Below are 21,881 nucleotides of genomic sequence, written 5' to 3'. Positions count from 1 at the left end.
GCAAAAATGAAAGGTGGGGGAACATTTGTACTCTGGCCTGAAAAATAGGATGGATGCTTACATATTTTTCTTTCTTGGGGATGATTCAGTTTCTAACAAATGTTGCAGCTTTGCATTGACATTTATCATTTAATAGCAATGCCAAATTATATATAGGATTTCCCCACACCCTGGAAACGCATGGGCAGTTTTACAGAGATCTTAATATAAAACAAACCCACCTGGGCTTTTTATTCAGCGCAAGCATAGCCTACTAATGATTTTCAGACCACACATCTACATGCAACTGAGGCAGATTTATGTGATCTGTTCTAAAACTGGCCCTTCCAGTCTTATCTATATACTTCTAGATTAATGTTTATCAAACTTGTTTTGCAATGTGCGGACTTCAACTCCCAGAATTCCCGAACTGGTGGAATGTTGATGTACCAGAGGAAAGCAGACCCATGTCAGCAAACCTGTTGCTCTAATTGGTTCTACTGGTTCACTGTAGGACCTTCTCTTCTTTCTGGCCTCAGATCTGTCTCCACTTCCCCCCTCACCACCACTTGGGTCCTATTTTTTTTTAAAAAAGAATGTTTTGTGAGCAAAAACAAAAGTAGAAATTCTTGAAAATCTTCCCCAGAGTCGAATCAATTAAAACTCTAATTAAAACTCTGTTTTTCTAAGTTGAATGGTCATTTCCCTTAATCTTTTCCATTATCATTTTACAGTCTAAAATGAGAGATTAAATAAATATGGTGTTCGGTTACAAATAAACTTAGGAATCCTATTGAGTAACCTTCTCCAACCTATCTCACACATACCACTATTTGGAATACACTTACATGGAATAGGCTATTATTAAAAACATCATACCTAGGGTGACCAGACATCCCGCATTTGGCGGGACAGGCACGCCTTTTCATAAATTTCCCGCGTCCCGGGCCGTTCTCAAAAAAACCCGCTTTATTTTAGCGCTCGCAGCTCGCTCGCTCCCCCGCCCATCAGCTGCTAGCTCGCTCGCTCGTTCCCTTCTACACTAAAAATCTAAGCCAGCCCAGCCTGCCGCTCACTGATTGGCCTGGACTCCAGCCAATCAGTGAGCTGGCTGGGATGGAAAATTTTAAGCATGCATAGCACGCCACGCGAGTCTCCATTTCATTTCGTCTTCGCCGTTTGCTTGCTGCTTAACTGGTGAGTAACAGTGCCGCTTCGGGTGGGCTGCAGCGGCCTTTAGCAAGGGAAGGCCTTCCCTTGCGAAGGCCTTCCCTAGGGAGGCCGCGGTCTGGCTTTCCTCCCCGCCTCGCCTCCTCCACTAGCCTTTGTCCTTCCACAGTAGGGCGGCTGGGGGGAGGAGACGGCCCTCCTCCCCTTCTCCCCCTTTGCGGAGTTTCCCTGTGTCTCCCAGGTCACACCTGTCCCCTCTCAAAAGGATTCGGCTCCCTGTGTGCAAGAAAGGTGCCCGCTCGCCAGCCCGCCACCCTTGGGCTCCGGGGGCAGCACCTTCCCAATGCCGCCGCTGCTGCGCTGGTTCCTTCGCGCCCTGCGGAGTTTCCCTGTGTCTCCCAGGTCACGCCCATCCTGTGTACGAGAAACTGTGGGGGAAAGAAAAGTCCTCTCTTTCCCCCTCATCAGAGCTCAGGCGAGTGAAAGAAAGAATTTTACCCCACTGATTAAAGTAATTTCTTCACCCGCAGAGCCCAACAATGCTGTCAAGATTAAGATCTCTTGAATTAGATTCCGGCTGATGCGGCGGGCGGCGCGGATTGCAGCAGGGATGCCCACTGATCACAGCCCGATTGCGCCAGGGGGTTCCGCTGGTTGGAAGAAAGTCCTTTGCGCCAAGCGCTTTTCCCTCCCAATCGCACCCCTCTCGCGTTCTTCGGCCCGCTGGAGCAATGGGGGCCCGGGGTAGGCGGAGCCCGGCGAACCTCCTGGGCCGAGAAATTGGAAGGAGCGAAGTTGTGAATGCTCCGAGGAGTGAGTAAAGCGCCGCACTTGGAGGAAGTAGCGGCACATGATTGGAGCGGGAAGAGGAGCTGAGTTGGGGCATCCTCGGCATCCCCCGGGTGATCTCCGGGCCCCCGGCTTCCCCATCTCCTCTCCTATGGGGAGACGTGCATCATAATGTTGTAAGCCACCCGGAGTTACCTGTGTGTGATGTGGGCTGGCCTATGCATTTGCATGTGTGCGCTGGAGAGAGAGTGAAAAAGAGAGGGAGAAATAATTATATTAATTAGATAGATCAGTGTTTCTCCACCTTGGAGACTTGAAAGTGTGTGGACTTCAACTCCCAGAATTCTGGGAGTTGAAGTCCACATACTTTGAAGTCTTCAAGGTGGAGAAACACTGAGATAGATGATAATGAGATGAGGGAGGGAGAGGGGGAGAGAGAGAGAGAGAGAGAGAGAGAGAGAGAGAGAGAGAGAGATAACTAGATAGGCAGATAGGCAGGCAGATAGACGGATGGATAGAGAGAAAGAGAGAGAGATAGGTAGGCAGGCAGAAAGATGGATGGAGAAAGAGAGGGGGAAAGAGGGAGAGGGATACCATAACTAGATAGACAGATAGGCAGGCAGATAGACAGATGGATGGATAGAGAGAGAGAGGATGTGTATAATTAAGGTGACCAGACGTCCCTAGTGAGGCCGCAGGCTGGCAGTAACCGCCGCGGACAGCTCCCTCCCCCCCCCCAGTCAAAGGTGTCCCTCTTTACCAATCTGAAAACCTTAACCAAGGCCCAATCTTCATCCAAGACAGATGATTCACTAGAATTGGAAAAATGATCCAATTTATAGAACAAACAGACAGAGAAAAAAATTAAATAACCAAAGGAAACAGGAGACTTCAAAAATTCAAAATGAAGGCTGAACATGGTCAGCAAGTAAAAACAATCTGAGATTAGTGGATATAAGAATCCCAAAAAAGGGAATGGATTTGGATAGAAATGAAGTATTCTGAAAAAAGGGCCTGACTGAAGGTTGGGAATCCTGAAAAGAATCTTCCCAGTCTGTTACAAGCTGAACTTGTGATTGACAGAAGTAATGAAAAAAGCAGCTGTATATTAGCATGTTTATACTTCCTCCCCATCCACTTAGCAATCTGTATTGCAAGCAAATAATTTAGAAGAAATGTAAACTTACCCAATTTTGCACAAGAATCCAATTCATTATATTCACAGCTCTTTGCTTTTTTTTTTTTTTTGAAAACCTATGAAAAATGAATCTCTGCTCAAACTAGTTTACCTCACTCCTAAGTGGTTAATTATAACACAAGCTCTCTGATTTTTGTTGACTGAGATGAAGGGAGGGAATACCCTTAGAGACATATTTAATCATTTGGATCTAGTAGGACTGTATTTATTTCTCCCTTTTTAGTCCATTAGAGAGCAAATTAGATTTGATTCGCTTGCTCTGATTGGCTTAATTGCACCAGTTACAGCTAAAGTACAAATAAAATTGTAATAAATTGAGCAGATGTTTAACCTACTCTACCAAGATCTTTAATAGTCAGTTCCAATTGCAATTTACATTCAGCAATTTAACAAGACCCCCGGGAAGCATATTTGATTTTGCAGCAAGCTGTTTATTTCAATGTATTTTTAAAAAAAAACACACACCAAGAGCATTGCTTCAAATTATGGGGCAGATATTTAATTTTAATATTTTCTTTCCAAATTGTTCTACTTCTTAAACTTCATTATCTTTAATTAAGATATGTATATATTGCACTTTTTCCTGCAGCAGAATCTCACTATCCAAAGAGACTACAAATTTGGCAAGCAAACATGGCATAGTGGTTTGTGTTTCAAAGCTGATAACTGATCATAACAACAGCCCACCTCCCCAAAAAAAGCATTTTGGTCTGAGGATGAAAAAAACATAGAAGTAGGTTGGTTTATGTATGAAGAATTCAAGCTTATCTCTCTTTCTAATCAGTTTCTTGTTAGAGAGATATGAAAGCACTCGCTCACTGACACCAGTGTCTCTATGGACTATAAGAGGACTTTGTATATTTTCCTTTCCCTAACTCTGTTTCATAGCAGAATTGCTCTGGGATTGCCGAGCAGGAGGAAAGCATTCTTGGCTTCTTTGTCCCTAGTAAGAGGAGCAAAGTATCTGGATATGTGTCTTCATACCTCAACTCCCAGGATCAATAGCCATAGCAACTTGTCTCTGGTATTTGCATATATTATAGTTACTATAATATAGTATTAGATTATATCAGTGGCCGCTCTGGGCGTACGCTTTATGGTTGTGGACCAGCTGCCGGCAGAGAGTATAACCATAGAACTTACGCCCAGATCAGCCACTGCTGGAAGACTCGGTTTGGAAGCCGCTGAAAAAATGGAAAAATCATATTAATGTCCGATATACAGAATGGATTCCAGGCAGATAAGCTGTATTCGAGAATTGGTCTGACAAAGTATGCCCTAGTCAGCAATACAATGTTATTGGAGAAGAAGCTTTGCAAAATTAGGTTAACAACTCTTAATGTAATATTAATTAATTAATCTCTCTTTCTCACAAACACACATACCCGCGTGCACATGCACACACACACACAAACTGTAGCAACAGGCATTCAGGACTGGAAATGTTCTTGTAGATACCCTCAATTCCTTCAATGCAAAATGTAAGACAAACATTATGCTAGCAGGCCTCGACTTACAGCCATTTGTTTAGTGACTGTTCAAAGTTTGCAGTAGCACTCAAAAAAGTGACTTATGACCGGTTTCCATACCTAACAACTGTTGCAGCTTCCCCCATGGTCATGTGATCAAAATCTGAGCGCTTGGCAGCTGGCTTGTTTTTATAACAGTTACACTATCCTGGAGTCATGTAATCACCAACTTTCACAGCCAGCTTCCCACAAGCGAAGTCAGATTCACTTAATGACCATATGATTCACTTAACAACTGCAGTGATTCACTTACGTATTTTAGCAAAAAAGGTCACTTAACATCTGCCTTGCTTAACAATGGAAATTTTGGACTCTGTTGTGGTTGTAATTCAAGGACTACTTGTATGCAGATTTTCTACAGCAGTTCAGAAGGAGAGTCTTCAAATGGACCTGAGGACTATGATGTCAGAACTGAAAAAGTAGAATAATACCTAATGAAATTATTTAATTTTAAATTGCTTTCTTTACTTCTGCTCTTCAAGAACTATCTTCTACAATGCATTTCCCATCCTTTCCCCTCTACTGATTGTAATGCCTATTAGTTGATAGGACCACCTGGCTCTTCTCTGATTGTTGGGTCAATATCTTTTTTCTTGCTAGCAGGTGGGGGTGGTTTCAGAAAAGTAGTCTAAAAATACAGCATTAAGTAGGAACCTCCCCTTCCCCACATTATGCATGCACAGATATACTGGCCCCCTCCCCCATTGCGTATACACAGAGCTCCAAATGTCTTCTACCCCCGTATATGGCTACAGGATTGCAGTAATTACTCATACTTCAGCACTGCAGCAACTTAGGTAGATGAGCAAACAAAATGAGCTGTGATGATGTACTTGAGGAATAAAACAAATATGTAACACAAATACTCTTAAAAGTGAACAGAAAAATGAATCCCAGGGCAAACTCTCTCTCTCAAAACTAGAAATAATTTAATTTGGAAAGAGCTTATTTCCTAAATTCAAAAGCCAAGAGGGTTAAATGACCCCAAAGCTTCATTTTCCCACTGCGAATGTTCAATGCAACACAGCTGCACACCATATGTGTGTGTGTGTGTGTGTGTGTGTGTGTGTGTGTGTATGTGTGCATATATATATATGTATATATATATATATATATCAAAATTAGAAATAATTTAATTTGGAAAGAGCTTATTTCCTTATTTAGGCTTATTTCCTAAATTCAAAAGCCAAGAGGGTTAAATGACCCCAAAGCTTCATTTTCCCACTGTGAATGTTCAATGCAACACAGCTGCACACCATGTATGTGTGCATGCATGCATGCATGCATACATACATACATACATACATACATACATACATACATACATACATACATATATATATATATATATATATATATATATATATATATATATATATGCGAATGAATGGCTGTGGTTTTTCTGTTCTTCCGTTGTGATTCTTCTTTTTCACATGAGGTAGCAGCTCAAGAGTATATAAAATATACAATTCATTAGAAAGCAAATAATAGTTACATTTTAAAAAGGAAAAGAAATAGGTTGCACTAGAAATGTCCATGGAGACTCTCAGTCATCCAGGTCATGGTTGCCTCAAAGATGCTTTTTTTCAAAAGACAGCTGAACTTCTTTTTTTTTAATTTGAAGACATTTTGATTTTCATCCATGAAACTTAAGAACTGAAGAAGCTTCTTGGATAAGAAGCAAAATGTCTTCAAGAAAAAATAAAGAAAGCCAAGCTGCCTTTTGAAAAAAGCACCTTTAGGTTACAATAGAAACCCCACTCCCCAATACATTACTAAAACACCTGTGTCTGTTTGGCCTTCAATTGGCCAAAACTTGAAAAGGCCACTGCTGCACCACAACACTTTTACAATAAACTGTGCTCATGTGAGCTTCCGACAGGTCAATGGGGATGCTGATAGGAAGTCCAAACTTGATCATGTTTGCTCATGCCAGCTTCCCATGAGCAGTCAGTGGTGAATCCAGCAGGAAGTTGGAAGCTGAAAAGGCCAGCAGGCAGGTAAGTGGCTGCTACCAATAGAAAAAATATTTGTAGATCAGGATTGAATGTGGGATCCTTGAGGATCTCTGAGCTTGGTTTTCTTGCAGATGTTTCATTATTAGACTGGGAAACATCATCAGTGCTGGCATTGATAATATTACCTAATTTGGCAATCAAATGTCTTGACAAGAACAATCAAATTCCACTCTAAGTGGCTCCTGATGAGCAGGGCAGGAAGCAAAGGGATGCATAAGAGATGCAGCAAGTTTCGGGGTCACAGAGAAAGCATGAGGATGCATGTAAGCACAGGACAGGTCAGGTAGGGTGCATAAGAGTGGCAGGGCAGGGCAGCAAAGGTAACGGATGTAGCACAGATTGGGAAGGTATAGGTCAGGGAGGATGCACAGGGCACATGAATGGTGCAGTATGGTCCAGAAGGTCTTAAGGAAGGTGTGCAAACTGGGGACTTACACAAGTAACTTGAGACCGACCCTGACAGCTTACCCACTGACTCTTCCTGCAAGCTTTCTACAAACAAAGTCAGTGGGACAGCCAGTTGGAAATCAGAAATCACTTTCACTTCCACTTCTTTCTTGCCTGCCCTTGGCCATTCTGTTGATCTACTTGGGAAACAAAATGCCTCCAAAATGATAACATAATGGAAATGATGATCCAAAGACACATGGGTTGTCTAGTCTTATTCTAAAATGTGTGGACTGCAGATTCCTATATAAATATCAAGGAAATGTGAGTGGGCTTTTTTTGTAGCGTTTAGATAATTTAGATAACAATTGAATATACTTGAGAAGGTTGTATTCAAAAGGCCCACATGATAGGAAGAGCTACATTGTAAAAAACTGGGGTAGAAATGATGATAATGATGATATTGATCCAGATTTCTACTGGTTTACACATCCATATTAGAAAAAGTAACCACTCTTGATCCAGATTAGTAAAACTCTGGAATCTGCCTTGGATCTTTTAGCCATCTCAGTAGGTCTACTTCTGATCAAAGCAAAGGATCTCTGCCACCATTTTTCTTTTTAGACTTTTTTTCAACTTCATATCTTTCCTTGTTACAAACCCAATTTAAAAAACCCAGGATATTTCCGGCTGACATCATGGCAAGATCAGACACAAGGAGTGAGTCTGCATGCTCTCATGCCAAGTTATCCCCATTGTAGGGCTCTGAAAGGATTACAGCTATCCTGTAGGGGTAGTGAAGAAAAGAGGGATGTCCTGCAGGTCCCAGAGAGCAGCAACTGTCCTGCTTGACCCAAGGCCCTTCCCTCGCATCCACAACAAGGAGAAAAGGCAGCCATCATGGCTGCCATGAAGCTGGGACAGCCAAGGCAACAAAGAAATGTGCAGGAGTGATGTAGATGAACAGGGACTGGAACTGAATGAGAAGATTCTTTTTTTATTTATACCCTAAATTTAAAAGAAGAAGAAAATCCAGGAAGAGACTTTGCAAACTATTTCTTAAAGTGGCTAACAACCATAGAGAGAAAAAACCTAGACCCAAAAGAAAAGAACTAAGGGGACAAAAGTTAAAGTCCTTTTAAAACATAGAAAATTGGATTTTTAAACTGGGTAGGCATTGTTTTGAAAATGAATTATAAAATGCTGGAACTTTCTACTTGAATAGCTGACTTTGTTTCTATAAATTAAACTAAAATCGGATTAATCAATTTATCAGACTTGAAATAATTCTGAAACCTAATCTGAGGACATTTCCATTCTAATGGAAAATATACCATACACCTACAAGCCTGGAAAAATTACTGATAAGAGAAATAAACAACATTCATTTGGAGGACTGTGGTGATACATAATTATCTACTTTATGATTACTGGAGACTCTATTGTGAGAATAAGGAAGACTCTTCAGTAAAGTAAAGTGACTTTTGATTTGTGGAAGCTGCCTGGACTACTTAAACGAAACTGATTAATAATCCTGAGATGTAAAGAACTATGATTATTGGACTTTCTGACGTGCAATATTGGACTTGAATATATTGTTTTTGGACTATTGAATAAGAGTGGCTTACTAAAATAAGACAAGACGCTCCATCAGTGGGAAATGAGTGAGATTTCAAAAGAAATGGTGTTGATGTTTCAAAGCATTAGGGATATTATGACAAAGAATCACAGAGAGGTAAAGAACCAATTGTAAGGCATAAATGGGGAAATAGAAAATATCCTACAACTGATAATGAATGAAGATCAAAGAGTCCAGGAAAGAGAGGAGACAGCAGAAAGAATAGAAGAAAAGATACAACAGACAAACCAGCAAACAAAGCAAGAAGATGAGTCAGAGAAGATGATAAAGATAATAATAATTGATGAAATAAACCAAGAGAAAAGTACTTTAAGAGATTTAAAAATGGAATCGGATAACTTGGAAGATACTTATGAAAGGGAGATAAGGGTTTTGGTGGACCCTCTGGAGGTCTGGCAGCTTAAGAGGATAGACCTGGGAGAAATACTCAGACTGATGGTGAAGACACAGACGCTAATAGAGACAAAGATCCAAGAGAGGAGTATGGGAGGCAAGCTAAAAAACAAATAAGAATTGAAGTATTAAAACAAGTAAGAGATGATGGATAGAAAGGATTTTTTTTTCTTTTTCTTTTCTAATATAATGATGGCCTGATTAAAAAGTAGAATAGAGGTAGAAATAAGAATGCAAACCTTTATATAAAGCAATAGTTAGATGGAAAGATTGGAGGTAGAAAGATGGTATTATTAGGTATGTTTAAATAATAGGATAATTGGTACTTGAATGCAGGGATGAAATCTACTTACCTTTCCTACTGGTTCACAAATGTGAGCATGTGTGCAGAGCATCAAACATGGATGTGTGACGTCTGGGTGGGTGGGCAGAGCCTGCTACTGAGCGTGCCTGCAAAGGTAAGTAGAACAGTGGGGGGGGGGAATCTGTTGTACCATTCAATTTAGATTAGCTAATATAAATTGCGCGCCACATCTGATTGCCAAAAACACCAGTTTGCCCAAACCAGTAGCATTTTTTACTACCAGTTTGGGCAAACAGGTCGGAACCAATAGCATTTACCCCCTGCTTGAATAGCATATTGCGACTTTGAACAACCAAATAATGTAGGAGTATGTCTTAATATAAACATGTGTACTAACACTAGCACTAAAACACTAGTATACTAACACTAAAACAAAAAAATGCAAGTAGAAAAAACCTTTGGTGAGAAAGTAACAGCGTTCCGTGTCCCTTTGGCATTTAGTTATGCCGGCCACATGATCACAGAGACATCTTCGGACAGTGCCAGTTCTTTGGCTTTGTAACACAGATGAGCACCACTCCCTAGAGTCGGGAACAACTAGTACATATGTGGGTGGGGAACCTTTACCATTGACCTTTACTAACACTAGGATTAGTAATTGTGGTCTGATTAGAAGCTAGATTAGAGGTAGAAATAAGAAATAAGGGGAATATTAGCAGATATAATTTTATATAATATAATATAGATAATAATTACATGAAAAGATTAGAGGTTGAAAGATGGAATAACTATTTACGCTTGATAATATCATTGGCGTTAAAATAGAACATTGAAATATTGAGTAACTATTCTAAAACAAACATGTATATCAATACTAGGATTATATAAGTTTGATTAATGTAACAACTATTATTATTATATATACTTTATTCATTAAACATGAATCTCAGCCAACTGAACATTCAAAAATGCATTACAAATACCAGTGACTGGTGCTAATGGTTGATACAGTTTGCTGCCAGCGTCCTAGGTATCAACCAAGTATCTTCTTAAAATATAAGATGTTCCGAGTAACACAGTTTTTTGCAGTTCTGCTGGTGTTATTGCAGGAAGCTGCAATTTGTTGATGTATCTTATAAAATTCTTGGACATGGTGCCCCGATGACAATGGGTATTACTGTTACATGCTTCATCCTTAGCCGTGTAGTTTCGATAGCCAGGTTGCGATATTTCATTATTTCATTATTTGTTCTAGTTCTTTTTCTTCTACTCTGGAATCTCCAGGAACAGCGATATCAATAAACTGTACAGTTCGGCCCTCTGCAACCATGATATCTGGCGTGTTGTGCTCCAAATGACAATCTGTTTGTATCTGAAAGTCCCACAAGATTTTCACCTTCTCATTTTCAATAGCTTTTTACACTTTTCCACGACTTTCTGGATACAGGTAAATCATATTTTTTACATAACAACCAATGGATTAATTTAGCAACTCGGTCATGTCTAGTTTTGTAATCAGTTTGTGCAATTTTGCTGCATTCACATATTAAATGTGAAACAGTTTCGACTTTGTTATTGCAAAGTCGGAAGTTTGGGTTGTCAGTGGATTTTTGTATCTTTGCTTTCATGGCATTAGTTTGTAGTGCTTGTTCTTGAGCAGCCAGTATTAAAGCTTCCATTTCTTTTTGATAGTTCCCATCTTAAGCCATGTCCATGTCAAGTTGTCATCATATTTTCCCTCAATGTTTTTCAAGTGCTTTCCATACAAAACTTTGGTTTTCAATCTATTTAATCTGTCATCCAGCTGTTTTTCCTTATATTCTGCCTTTGTTTCTGTTATTTTTATGCTGTTAGGCTGTTTTCACAGCCTGCAGCAATTTTTCTGTACTTTGGTTCACATAATCATTCAAACTTCATTTTTCTTCTTCTACAGTTTGATGGATTTGCAATAGCCCCCCGCCCCCTATTGTTCTTGGGAGGTACAACCTGCCGATGTCACTTCGTGGATGTAAAGTGTGGTACATATTCAAAAATTTGCGTGTTTTCTGGTCCAAGTTTTCCAGTTCAGCCAGAGTCCAGTTGATGATTCCAGCTGAGTAGTGTATCATTGGAACTGCCCATGTATTAATGGCTTTAATTATGTTTCCAGCATTCAGCTTTGATTTTAATATTTTGTGGACCTTCTGATGTATTCCTTTTGCATTGACTCTTTGACTTTTCCATTCAAGATGTTATCTGCTTACAATATGCCTAGGCACTTGTAACCATCATCTTTTGCTAATGCTTTCACTATATTTCCATTTCCCAGTTCTGTTCCTTCTGTTTTTTTCATTTTTCCTCGCCGCATAATAATAACATAGCACATTTTTCAAGTCCAAAGTTCATTTTGATGTCACTGCTGAACAGTTGAATTACTATTATTATTATCACCATCATCATCATCATCATCATCATCATCATCATCATCATCATCATCATAAGCCGAGGTGGCGCAGTGGTTAAATGCAGCACTGCAGGCTACTTCAGCTGACTGCAGTTCTGCAGTTCGGCTGTTCAAATCTCACCGGCTCAGGGTTGACTCAGCCTTCCATCCATCCGAGGTGGGTAAAATGCGACCCGGATTGTTGTTGGGGGCAATATGCTGACTCTGTAAACTGCTTAGAGAGGGCTGAAAGCCCTATGAAGCGGAATATAAGTCTAACTGCTAATGCTATTGCTATTCTGCAATTTCAAGAGGGCTATTTGTATCCTAATGAATTATACTCAGAGGTCACACTGTTCATGTATTGATATTGATATATATTTAAAAATAAAATTCTAATAAAACATATTTTTTAAAAACCCAGAATCCCCTTTTAAAAGTAAGATTGGATCAATTAAAGAAAAGAAATAAACTGCAAAGTTGCATTTTAAGATGACAGTTTTCTCTCTATAGCTGATTGCAAAATTTCTGTGCCATCTGCAGGAAGACACGCCAGCAAATGTGTCATCAAATCTAATAATGAAAAGAAGAAACAGACAGAACGTGCTGTAGAAACAGACTGGTCTAATTACTCCTTTATATTCCATAGTTTCTGAAAATACTCATACAAAGAACAGTTAGGTGAAGCTGATCTTCAAAATAAGGATGCCTTAATTCATAAAAATAAAAAGTTGGGAAAGTTTTGAACCTGGAAATTAATCTCATCTTGCAAGTCTTTCAGAATATATAGGGAATTTCAATTGACCTCTAACATTTTAAAATGAAGCACTATGTAACTTAAGGCAAATTGACATCAAAATATTTAATGATTTCAAATTCCATGGGCAATATGAAGTGGGTTTTAATCCAGGGAAGATTGTTTGTGCTGCTATATAAAGAAAGCAAGGGACTTAGCTTTGGAATGCAATATTTAATTCTGGACCTCTTATTTTTCTTCTGCCCATCTCTTTCATAGGTTTGTTCTTGTGCAAATAAGATTTCACAAGAGGTTTCTTCTTTTGATTATTTGTCTTCTTCCTAGAGCAGTGCATCTCAACCTCAGCAACTTTAACAAGTATGGACTTCCTCAGACAACCATTGTGGAAAATGAACTCCGTGCATCATAAAGTTCTGTCTTAGAGAAAAGGTAAAATATAATGAAAATAAATAAAATAACATTCATAACATTCTGCTTCATTGGGAGGATTTAGATAAGCTAAACTCATTGGTGTGAAATGAGCCAACATTAACCAATTAGGAATTGGTGTTTCCTGTTTAATGAAGAAGTGGAATACTTTAAAAAAATCTGGGATCATCTGTTGAAAGTTGAGCTAAAGTCTGCAGTGGATTTCTCCTTTTTCTTTTTTTTGTTTCACTCTTATTCCTAGGAATCTCAGCTAATATTTAATAAAAAGATATATGAAATTAAAGAAAAACTGCAGCTGTCATGCTCCACCATTGTCTGGGTCTACATAGAGGCTCATGAAAACAATTTGGCTTCAAAATACAATTACTGTTATTAAAAGCATGATTTGTGTTGTCTAAAGCAAATAAATAGTACACCAGGAAGTATAAATAAGAATGCCTAAAGATGAATGGAACAGTTTCCATTTATTTTAACTGTGCTCTGCAACAGATATAAAAAATTCTTAAATATCCATTAGCTGTTAATTTATTTTATATAATGTCATCTGTTTGTAAACAGATTTAGTAACATGAACAATGTACATGGAGGATGATATCTAATCTGGTAATAATGCATGCATAAAAACTATCAAACAGAGAGAAACCAGTTTAACTTTTAAGTTTAAACAAGATTATTTTTCTCCCCTGCCCTACAATATTTGACAACAGGTTCTCAATCATCCACTCATGATCCAAATATGCCCATTGGCCTCAAAAAGGTGGTGCATCCACACTCTATCCTCTGTGATTTGGACTATTTTTCCTTTTTACTTCCTTTCTTTATTAAAAGAAAACTTTCAAGAGATCGTAGTCCAAGACCAAAAGGGCAAAAATATAGTAGTCTAAGTACTGCAGCCTTCAACAATCAAATGTTCTCTGTATGTGTTGGATTTTAATCTCAACATCTGGCAGATACTATTAGATTGGGGAAAGATATCTGTACCATTTCCTATCCTCTAAGCTTATTAGAAGAAGAGCCCAGAATTTGGTTATTGGTTAAACTGAGATCACATCCATGTCATATGCACTTCTGGCTTGCCAGTTTGATTTCTCCCAGACTTACCTTTTGTGTAAAATAAAATGTGAAAAATTGCACTTGGGTCAACATGGCATGTTTATTTACCTTGCCTTTTTACCTCTGTTCATTTGTTCCATTGCCAGTTTGGACACAGAGATACAAGACACAAGAATTTCACTGGAATTCCAACAGTCCAAAACTGTTCAATTATGTTGATTCACTAAAAGACGTATACTGCATTTGTCCTTGGTGCATTGTCCTTTGGTGAACATTCATCATTTCTTCAATAGCCACCTGTAAGTAAGTGATTTTCCTATGAGTCTATTATAATTTAATGCCATTTTATGCAGCATGTCTGGCTCTAGATGAATGAAAAGAATCTGTCTCAATTGCTCTATTTTCTTGGTAATCTTTGGAATGATTCTGCAGTTTAAGATTTCCAAATTGGCAAACATAATGACCAACAAACCAAGGCTGGAATTAATTAAATGCATTCTGCTCAGAGACACAAATAATGCTCATGTCTTAACTTGAATCCAGAACATGCCACTTGGATATAAGCATCCATGCTATTTCACATATAAAAATCGAATAATTAACTATGCATTCAGTATATTCCTGTTACTGTCATTCGAAGGTTCATAAGGATATGCTGCTGTAACACCTCTGCTTAGAACATCAAAATATCTCTAAAGTGAGGTAAAAATAGCAATAGCATTTAAACTTATATCCCGCTTCATAGTGCTTTATAGCTCTCTCTACATGGTTACAGAGCCAGCATATTGCCCCCAACAATCTGGATCCTTTTTTGACTGCAAACATCATACAGTACTGAGAAAAATTCTGGAGAATAAAGTGACAGGTTACGCTGGTGTTATAATTGTTACTTACTAATAGGTGGCACTATGCAACTAGTTTTATAGAAACTAAACAAGCATAGGTAGTCTCCATATGTCCACATCCTTTTAGCAGTATTTGGACTAGGTAATTGTATGAATTATTGCATTAAGCTTTAAAGCTTAATTGTCAAAGATGCTACCTTGAATCTCATTCCTTATACATTATCTAAGTACCAATGAACGGTAGTCAACTTACTTTTCTTGTGTGTTTTGGGCCTCATACTAGACCTTCACCTTATGGTGATTTATATAAATTTTACAGATGGATATTCTCTGAATTGGCATTATAACCCACAACTTTAAGCCCCAATTTTGAAATTATTCAGAAACATAATTGTGTTCTAATTCCTTGAAAATCTGACCGATGTTTTAAATTCACACTTCTGTTTTTCTGAGTAACCCTTTTGAAATATTTTAGTTTTCACTGCTTCATACATTTGTCGTGATAATGAAACAAAATATAACCAAATATAGTTTAGCAACTTTATTGGGTGAGGATGGAGAATATGGGACAAGAATAATTTCACCCCTGTTGCTTTTATGAAATTGGCATTAATTTTAAGTAATATGTTTATTTACATTTAATTTAATTTTTTGAGATCTCTATCTAGAGATTCTTTTTTTTTTTCATTTCAAGGCTTTTTGAAATCACAAATGTGTCCTAGCAGAAATGGACAGGTAGCTTAATTTTGGTAAAATAAAATGACAATGTGTATATGATATTTTGGCATTATAGAAAAGATACTTAGAATATATATAATAAAAATACTTTAAATGGCTTGCTGATCAAGCTTGTTCAAGTTTTAACTTTTGTAACAAGGGATTATTCCCTTTAATAAGTACTTTTATTCCAACCTCTATATCTGCATTTTCTAAAATTACAAAATAAAGTTGAGTTAACTGCTAAAAGGGGAAGTTTTTTGGTTTGTCGTGTTGTTAACAAGAACTGGAAACATTGTCTGGGTCTTAGTATTCTTCCTCACTAAAAAACTTTCAGGCTTCATAACAATTTTTGAATCAATATAAAACCTATACTCATTATTGCTTCATTAGCACACACAAAAATAATAGAATAAAGATAGAAAATGAAGCCATCATTTATAGATCTACAGTAGAACCCGTGGCCCTATTCTGTGAGCATGTTGGTTGATGATACACATCAGTATCTCATATAGTATTTAGGGTTTTTGTTAATTGCCATTGTCTTTCTAATTTGTTGCTTTCCAGAATCCCAAATATCCAGAGGTTCAGAGGTAACAAAACCTCCAATTTGGTATTCATTTTCAAATTGAAAAATTGGGGTATGATTGTTTTGTGGACACCATCATATTTACTTAGATCCTGAGAATAGGTCTGTTTCTCCAAGGATTTAATTGCTTCATAAACTCCAGGAAATAGTCTATAATGTATAAAACCATTTTAGTACATTTAATGAATGAATCATGAAATATACACTTTTGTATTCCAAATATGATGCCATCAGATTCTAAGAATACTTGTAAGGAATCATCTCTAATTAAAATCTAACACATATCTTTCATTAAATCATGATTGTGCTAGCTAATCCAATTAATTATCTCAGTCTTAATCATTTTTGTCCTATAGGAATTGAAGAAGTCTTTTTAAAAATTAATGAGTATCACTAGGGCCATTCATTCCACACAATAACCCCATGTATTCAAAAATCCTAAAGTTAAACCATTATTAGTTTTCATCAGGGTTTAGTTAATAGATTATAGAAACCTTATTACAATGTAATGTTCAAACATACAGCATGGTTATAAACAATGTAGATGGGATTCATATATAACATTAAGCAAAAACAGTATGTCCTCACTGCCAACTTTCAAAGATGAAGTATGAAAATGACAAATGTGCATTTGAAAAATATAAATATCACTCAAGCATATCTATGAAAATTATATAATTGGGTGCTTAATATGTACATTCAATGACAATATATGTATTGTTTCTAAATTAGAATTCTAAATTATAGTGCCATTTTAGTTTCCACGCCAATCAAATAGGATTCCAAGTATTGCTGAATGGAATTTTTGGTAATAGGGTTACAGAAAATTGTATCATATGTCTCTACATGTTATGAAGTCCAGGGGAGTATTCTTTAAAAAAAAGGAATAAAGTTGGAAGCAAAAATTCTGACATCCTTACCATTCTCCTCTTCTTTTTATGTTCATATGATCCATTCAGAATTACAGGATTTGGACTGCAAAACAATATATGCTCACTAAGTGGCAGCAAAGATTTGGGGGAATGTATTTCTAGGCTGTAATTTAATGGATGGTCAGATTTTTATAATCCAGAACTGAAAGTACATACATTTTTATAAGTAGCTGGATTGGAAGATTTTGAAGAACAAAAAGAAAGATGAATAAGTGATGCAGTCCTATTTCTAGATCATCCTTTACTTCTCTCCTAATTATATTTTTCTGGGGCATGTTTTTATTAAAATAATATCTACACTTCATGTTTTCCACAGTGTAACATTGGTTCATAACATGCTACAATATGGCTTCAAAAGTCTCTTCATGACTAAAACTAGTTAAATAAAACACGCTAAATCAATATCTTCTTGTTATTTTGCTACCGTGTTTTCCTTGGCCATTCTCTCAGGAGCACTACAATCCACATGGTAATTCTAAAACTATTTTGAAATGAGACTGCAAAAAAAAAAAAGAGGTAAAAATAAAATAAAATAAATCATCATGGTTATGATATACATTTAGTAATCTAAAAAGACTGACCGTACGTAACACTTTTCAATGGAAATAATCTTTCAGAGTGAACAATAAATCAGATATTGAAGGCTGACCTGCAGCGCTTACAAGCCACAAAAACAAGAGGTTCATAATTTCTCTTTTAGGTAAATAGGTAGCAGACCTTCTATCATTGCAATCGGAGAAGAATGATCCAGCAGTCAGCACATTATGTTGGGCCATTAACTTAGATTTAGAGCTGGGAGGCAACACATTGCAATATTTTGTCCTTTCAATCCCATAGATCTAATTCTGATAGAATATGAAGCAAGAATAGCCTCAAGACTATCTTTCCTACATTAAAGTCTAGTTCATGCACACAAACAAGCTTTACACATTCTACCAAGCCATAATATGATTTGCTTGGTTAAGTCTCAGTGTGTCATTTAAATCCAGGCAATATGGTCTATAAACCTTGACTTAAGGCTTAAGATCTTGGTCCCAACCAATTCTGTAGTCAACAAACATGATTAAACTAACATGATTAAACTTTCCTCTAAAGCATTAGAGGAAAACGAGAAACATCTTTCAGAACATCTTATGGACGCCTAAGTATCTTTAACTACAAGATGATCTTGTAGTTGATGTATATCCTTCCCACCAGGAGCTTTTGGATATACTGCATTTCAGAGAAATAATTATGTATACACACCTGTAACGCACATGCATACATACCAAAATGGATATATTCCAGTTCAGAAAAATAAAGGAGAGATAAAAATTAAATCCTGGATTTTCCTTTTTGCCTATCTACCCTGTAAAATAATATCTCCATAGAATTAAGTCTTGTCCATCTTTTTAAAAATATTCCTGAAACAATTTAGCTTTTCCAAAGGCATTTAGAAGATATTTTTCATGTCCTCTTCCCTTATCTGTATTATTATTGTTACCAATATGATGTATGCATTTTATTGTGCATTTGTTAAATTTGTTCTGACTATTTTTATTATTTTTAGTAACATCTTTACTGAGTTTTAAATTTTGATTGTAGATTATGGATGTTTTATTGTTATGATTGCTATAGACTGCTGTGAAACTGTAGTTGATTTGTAGTATAGAAATGAAATATGTACACGCCTGTAATGCAGACGCATACATACCAAAATTGAGCTGTATACAGTGATAACTTTGAATCTAAGGCAACTCTTGTGGAAGACACTTTATTAAATTTTCCTAACCAGAACTATAACTGTTCATAAGCTTAAAAAATAACAGTAAGAAGAAGGCATGCTACATATAAATGGGAGGAGATTCACAAAAACCAAGTTCATAATCTTGATTAGAAGCAGAAAGTCATATACCGTTGGGTATAACACTTATAACTAATTAATTACCTCATTTTTATATATTTCATCTTTCTTTAAGAAAATTGCCATAACGGGATCTCTTCCTTCCTCCCAGCCTATGCTTCCCATGATTTTACTAAGTTTGAGAAAGGGTAATAGGCTAAGGTCACCCAAAGAATTGAATTGAATTGAATTTATTATATTTCTATGCCGCCCTTTTCCCCGAAGGGGACTCAGGGCGGCTCACAACCCAAGTCAAGGGGGGGGGTACAAATAAGGAATAAAAAAGATGAACAGAACAATACCACAATTTAAAAGCACACAACAACCATACCATTCGAGGGGGGACAAAAGCTCATTAGCCCCAGGCCTGTCGGAACAGCCAGGTTTTAAGGGCTTTGCGGAAGGCCTGGAGGGTGGTGAGGGTTCGAATCTCCATGGGGAGCTCGTTCCAGAGGGCCAGAGCAGCCACAGAGAAGGCCCTCCTCCGGGTGGTCGCCAGTCGGCATTGGCCAGCGGATGGAATTCGGAGGAGGCCTAATTTGTGGGATCTAATCGGTCTATTGGAAGTAATTGGCAGCAGGCGGTCTCTCAAGTACCCAGGTCCAATACCATGAAGGGCTTTATAAGTGACGACTAGTGCCTTGAAGCGTATCTGAAGACCAATAGGCAGCCAGTGCAGCTCGCGGAGGATAGGTGTAGCGTGGGTGAACCGAGGTGCACCCACAATCGTTCGTGCGGCTGCATTCTGGACAAGCTGAAGTCTCTGAATGCTCTTCAAGGGCTGCAAGTTATAGTCAAATGTAGATTTGAGTCTGGATCTTCCTGCTTCTGGTCCAATGCTTGACTATGTCTACTCTGTTACTGATTGCTCACTGATTACCCATCTTGTACTGCAAACTGTGGCCAGTTGATGAACCATCAGTTCCAAGCAGCGGACCTTATTAACTGTGCTGGCCATGACCGTTGAAAGAAACACTGGAGTCTGTTTATGATTTATGCTAGTGTTATATGTTTTAAAAGTTGCAGCAAACCTTAAAGGAGTGTTAACGCTGGAGAGTCACGCAACATTTCTTGCTAATATTTCACTTTTGAGAGCAAACTGCAAATATTATTTCTGTGCAGTTTTGCTGAGTCATTGAAACTTTATTAAGTCTCCTATTTCCACTCATTTCCTGTCTTTTCATGAAACAGTTGGATGGGTTCTTTTCCTATCTACATTTAACAGAAGTACTAGCAAAAGAAAACATTTGATGTCATTGGTATGATCAGAGAACAATTGTTAGCATTTATTGCCTTTCACGAATCTCCTTCTGCCTTTATTTTTCTTTTTCTTTTAATGAATCCAGGCAAGTAATTTGCTATCTCCATGAAGGAGAACCACAGAAGAGAGTTACTATCCCCAGCAGCGACCTTATAAACTTGAAGAAAAGCCACTCAAGGACTTTTTGTTCCTTCTGCTTAATGGATTTGCAATTTAAAAGGAGATGCTGTTATTTGTTGTCACTTGATATATGTAAAAAAAAACAGTAACAACAAATGCAGAGGTGTTAGAAATATTGTCACAGTTTTTCAAAGAAGTCTCTGTCAGCATTTCCAGAAGAAGAGAGAAACAGCAGGAGCTCTTCAAATGAGGCTTTAATTACAAAAATGAAGGAACTCAGCATAGGAAAGGATATTGGTGCTTCCTACACCTGCCAAAGAGAAATTTCAGCCTCCTAAACTCTGAATCTAATAAGCAGCCTTGGTCCCTAAAGATGTTTACCTTCTGCTTCTCTCTTCATCAACCTTGACTGAGCTATAGAATAATAATTTCCAGCAATAAAAATGATGAAATCATACACTGTTTCTGTATGGCAAGGTTAGCTTGACCGCTTGCTTCCTACGCTTGCAACTCATCTTCCACCAATTGTGCAATGCCAGACGTAGTTTTTTCAGACACGGACCCTACAGTTCCATAATTTTATTTAAAAAAAACTCCTGACTATGCCCTACAACTTTTGTGAAAGAGCTTGATTCAATCACAAATAAACCATTCATGTCTGTTCACACATCATGCTAATACAGAGCTGTCATTAATACCCAATTGCAAATAATGGCTTCTAGATGTGATTGACAGCACACAAATAATGCTTTTAAATTGGTCTCATTTACACATCACACTAAGCCTAAAACAAGCTAACCAGATTCTGAGAGGGTGTGAGCAATTCAGCTATGTACAGTGGGTCATTCAAAATTGTTGACTAATAGATAATTAGTCTAATAGTAAAAGATAATTGGGCACATTGTTCTTACCAGTAAGTGTTCTTACACTTACCGGAACTGAAGCAGCTTCTGGGTGAGAAGTGAAATGCCTTCAAGAAAAACAAAGGAAGTCCAGTTGCCTTTTGAAAAAATACCATTGGTACAACCACGATCTGGATGACTGAGAATCTCCATAAAGGTAAAGGTTCCCCTCACACATACGTGCTAGGCGTTCTCAACTCTAGAGGACGGTGCTCATTTCCATCTCAAAGCCAAAGAGCCAGAAATGTCCAAAGATGTCTCTGTGGTCATATGACCAGCATGACTAAATGCTGAAGGCACACAGAACTTCCCACCAAAGGTGGTCCCTATTTTTCTACTTTCACTTTTACATGCTTTCGAACTGCTAGGTTGGCAGAAGCTGGGACAAGTAACGGGACCTCACTCCGTTACGCGGCACTAGGGATTTGAACCGCTGAACTGTCAACCTTTCTAATTGACAAGCTCAGCGTCTTAGCCACTGAGTCACCGCATCCCTGTGAATCTCCATAGACATGTGCAAAGAACAGAAGAGCAAAACAATTCTCCTTTTACAGATGGAGACAGGA

The 21,881-nt window shown here is 37.8% G+C and overlaps 1 long non-coding RNA gene across 2 annotated transcripts in view; it reads left to right on the top strand.

The window, feature by feature from the left end:
• Positions 1–21,881, top strand: part of LOC106541628 (uncharacterized) — a 118,241-nt gene that overhangs the window by 83,822 nt on the left and 12,538 nt on the right. For both annotated transcript variants that reach the window (XR_015696327.1, XR_001312985.2), the window contains 3 exons: positions 10,662–10,853; positions 11,340–13,014; positions 14,214–14,366. This is a non-coding gene — a long non-coding RNA (uncharacterized LOC106541628). The remainder of the gene's footprint in view (positions 1–10,661; positions 10,854–11,339; positions 13,015–14,213; positions 14,367–21,881) is intronic.

The sequence above is a fragment of the Thamnophis sirtalis genome, unplaced genomic scaffold (genome assembly GCF_051295495.1).
Source record: "Thamnophis sirtalis isolate CommonGarterSnake01/CBP01778 unplaced genomic scaffold, rThaSir2_p1.2 scaffold_4, whole genome shotgun sequence".
In the NCBI taxonomy this organism is placed as follows: Eukaryota; Metazoa; Chordata; class Lepidosauria; order Squamata; family Natricidae; genus Thamnophis; species Thamnophis sirtalis.
The sequence above is the reverse complement of the archived record's forward strand: the minus strand, read 5'-3'. Positions and strand labels throughout refer to the sequence as shown.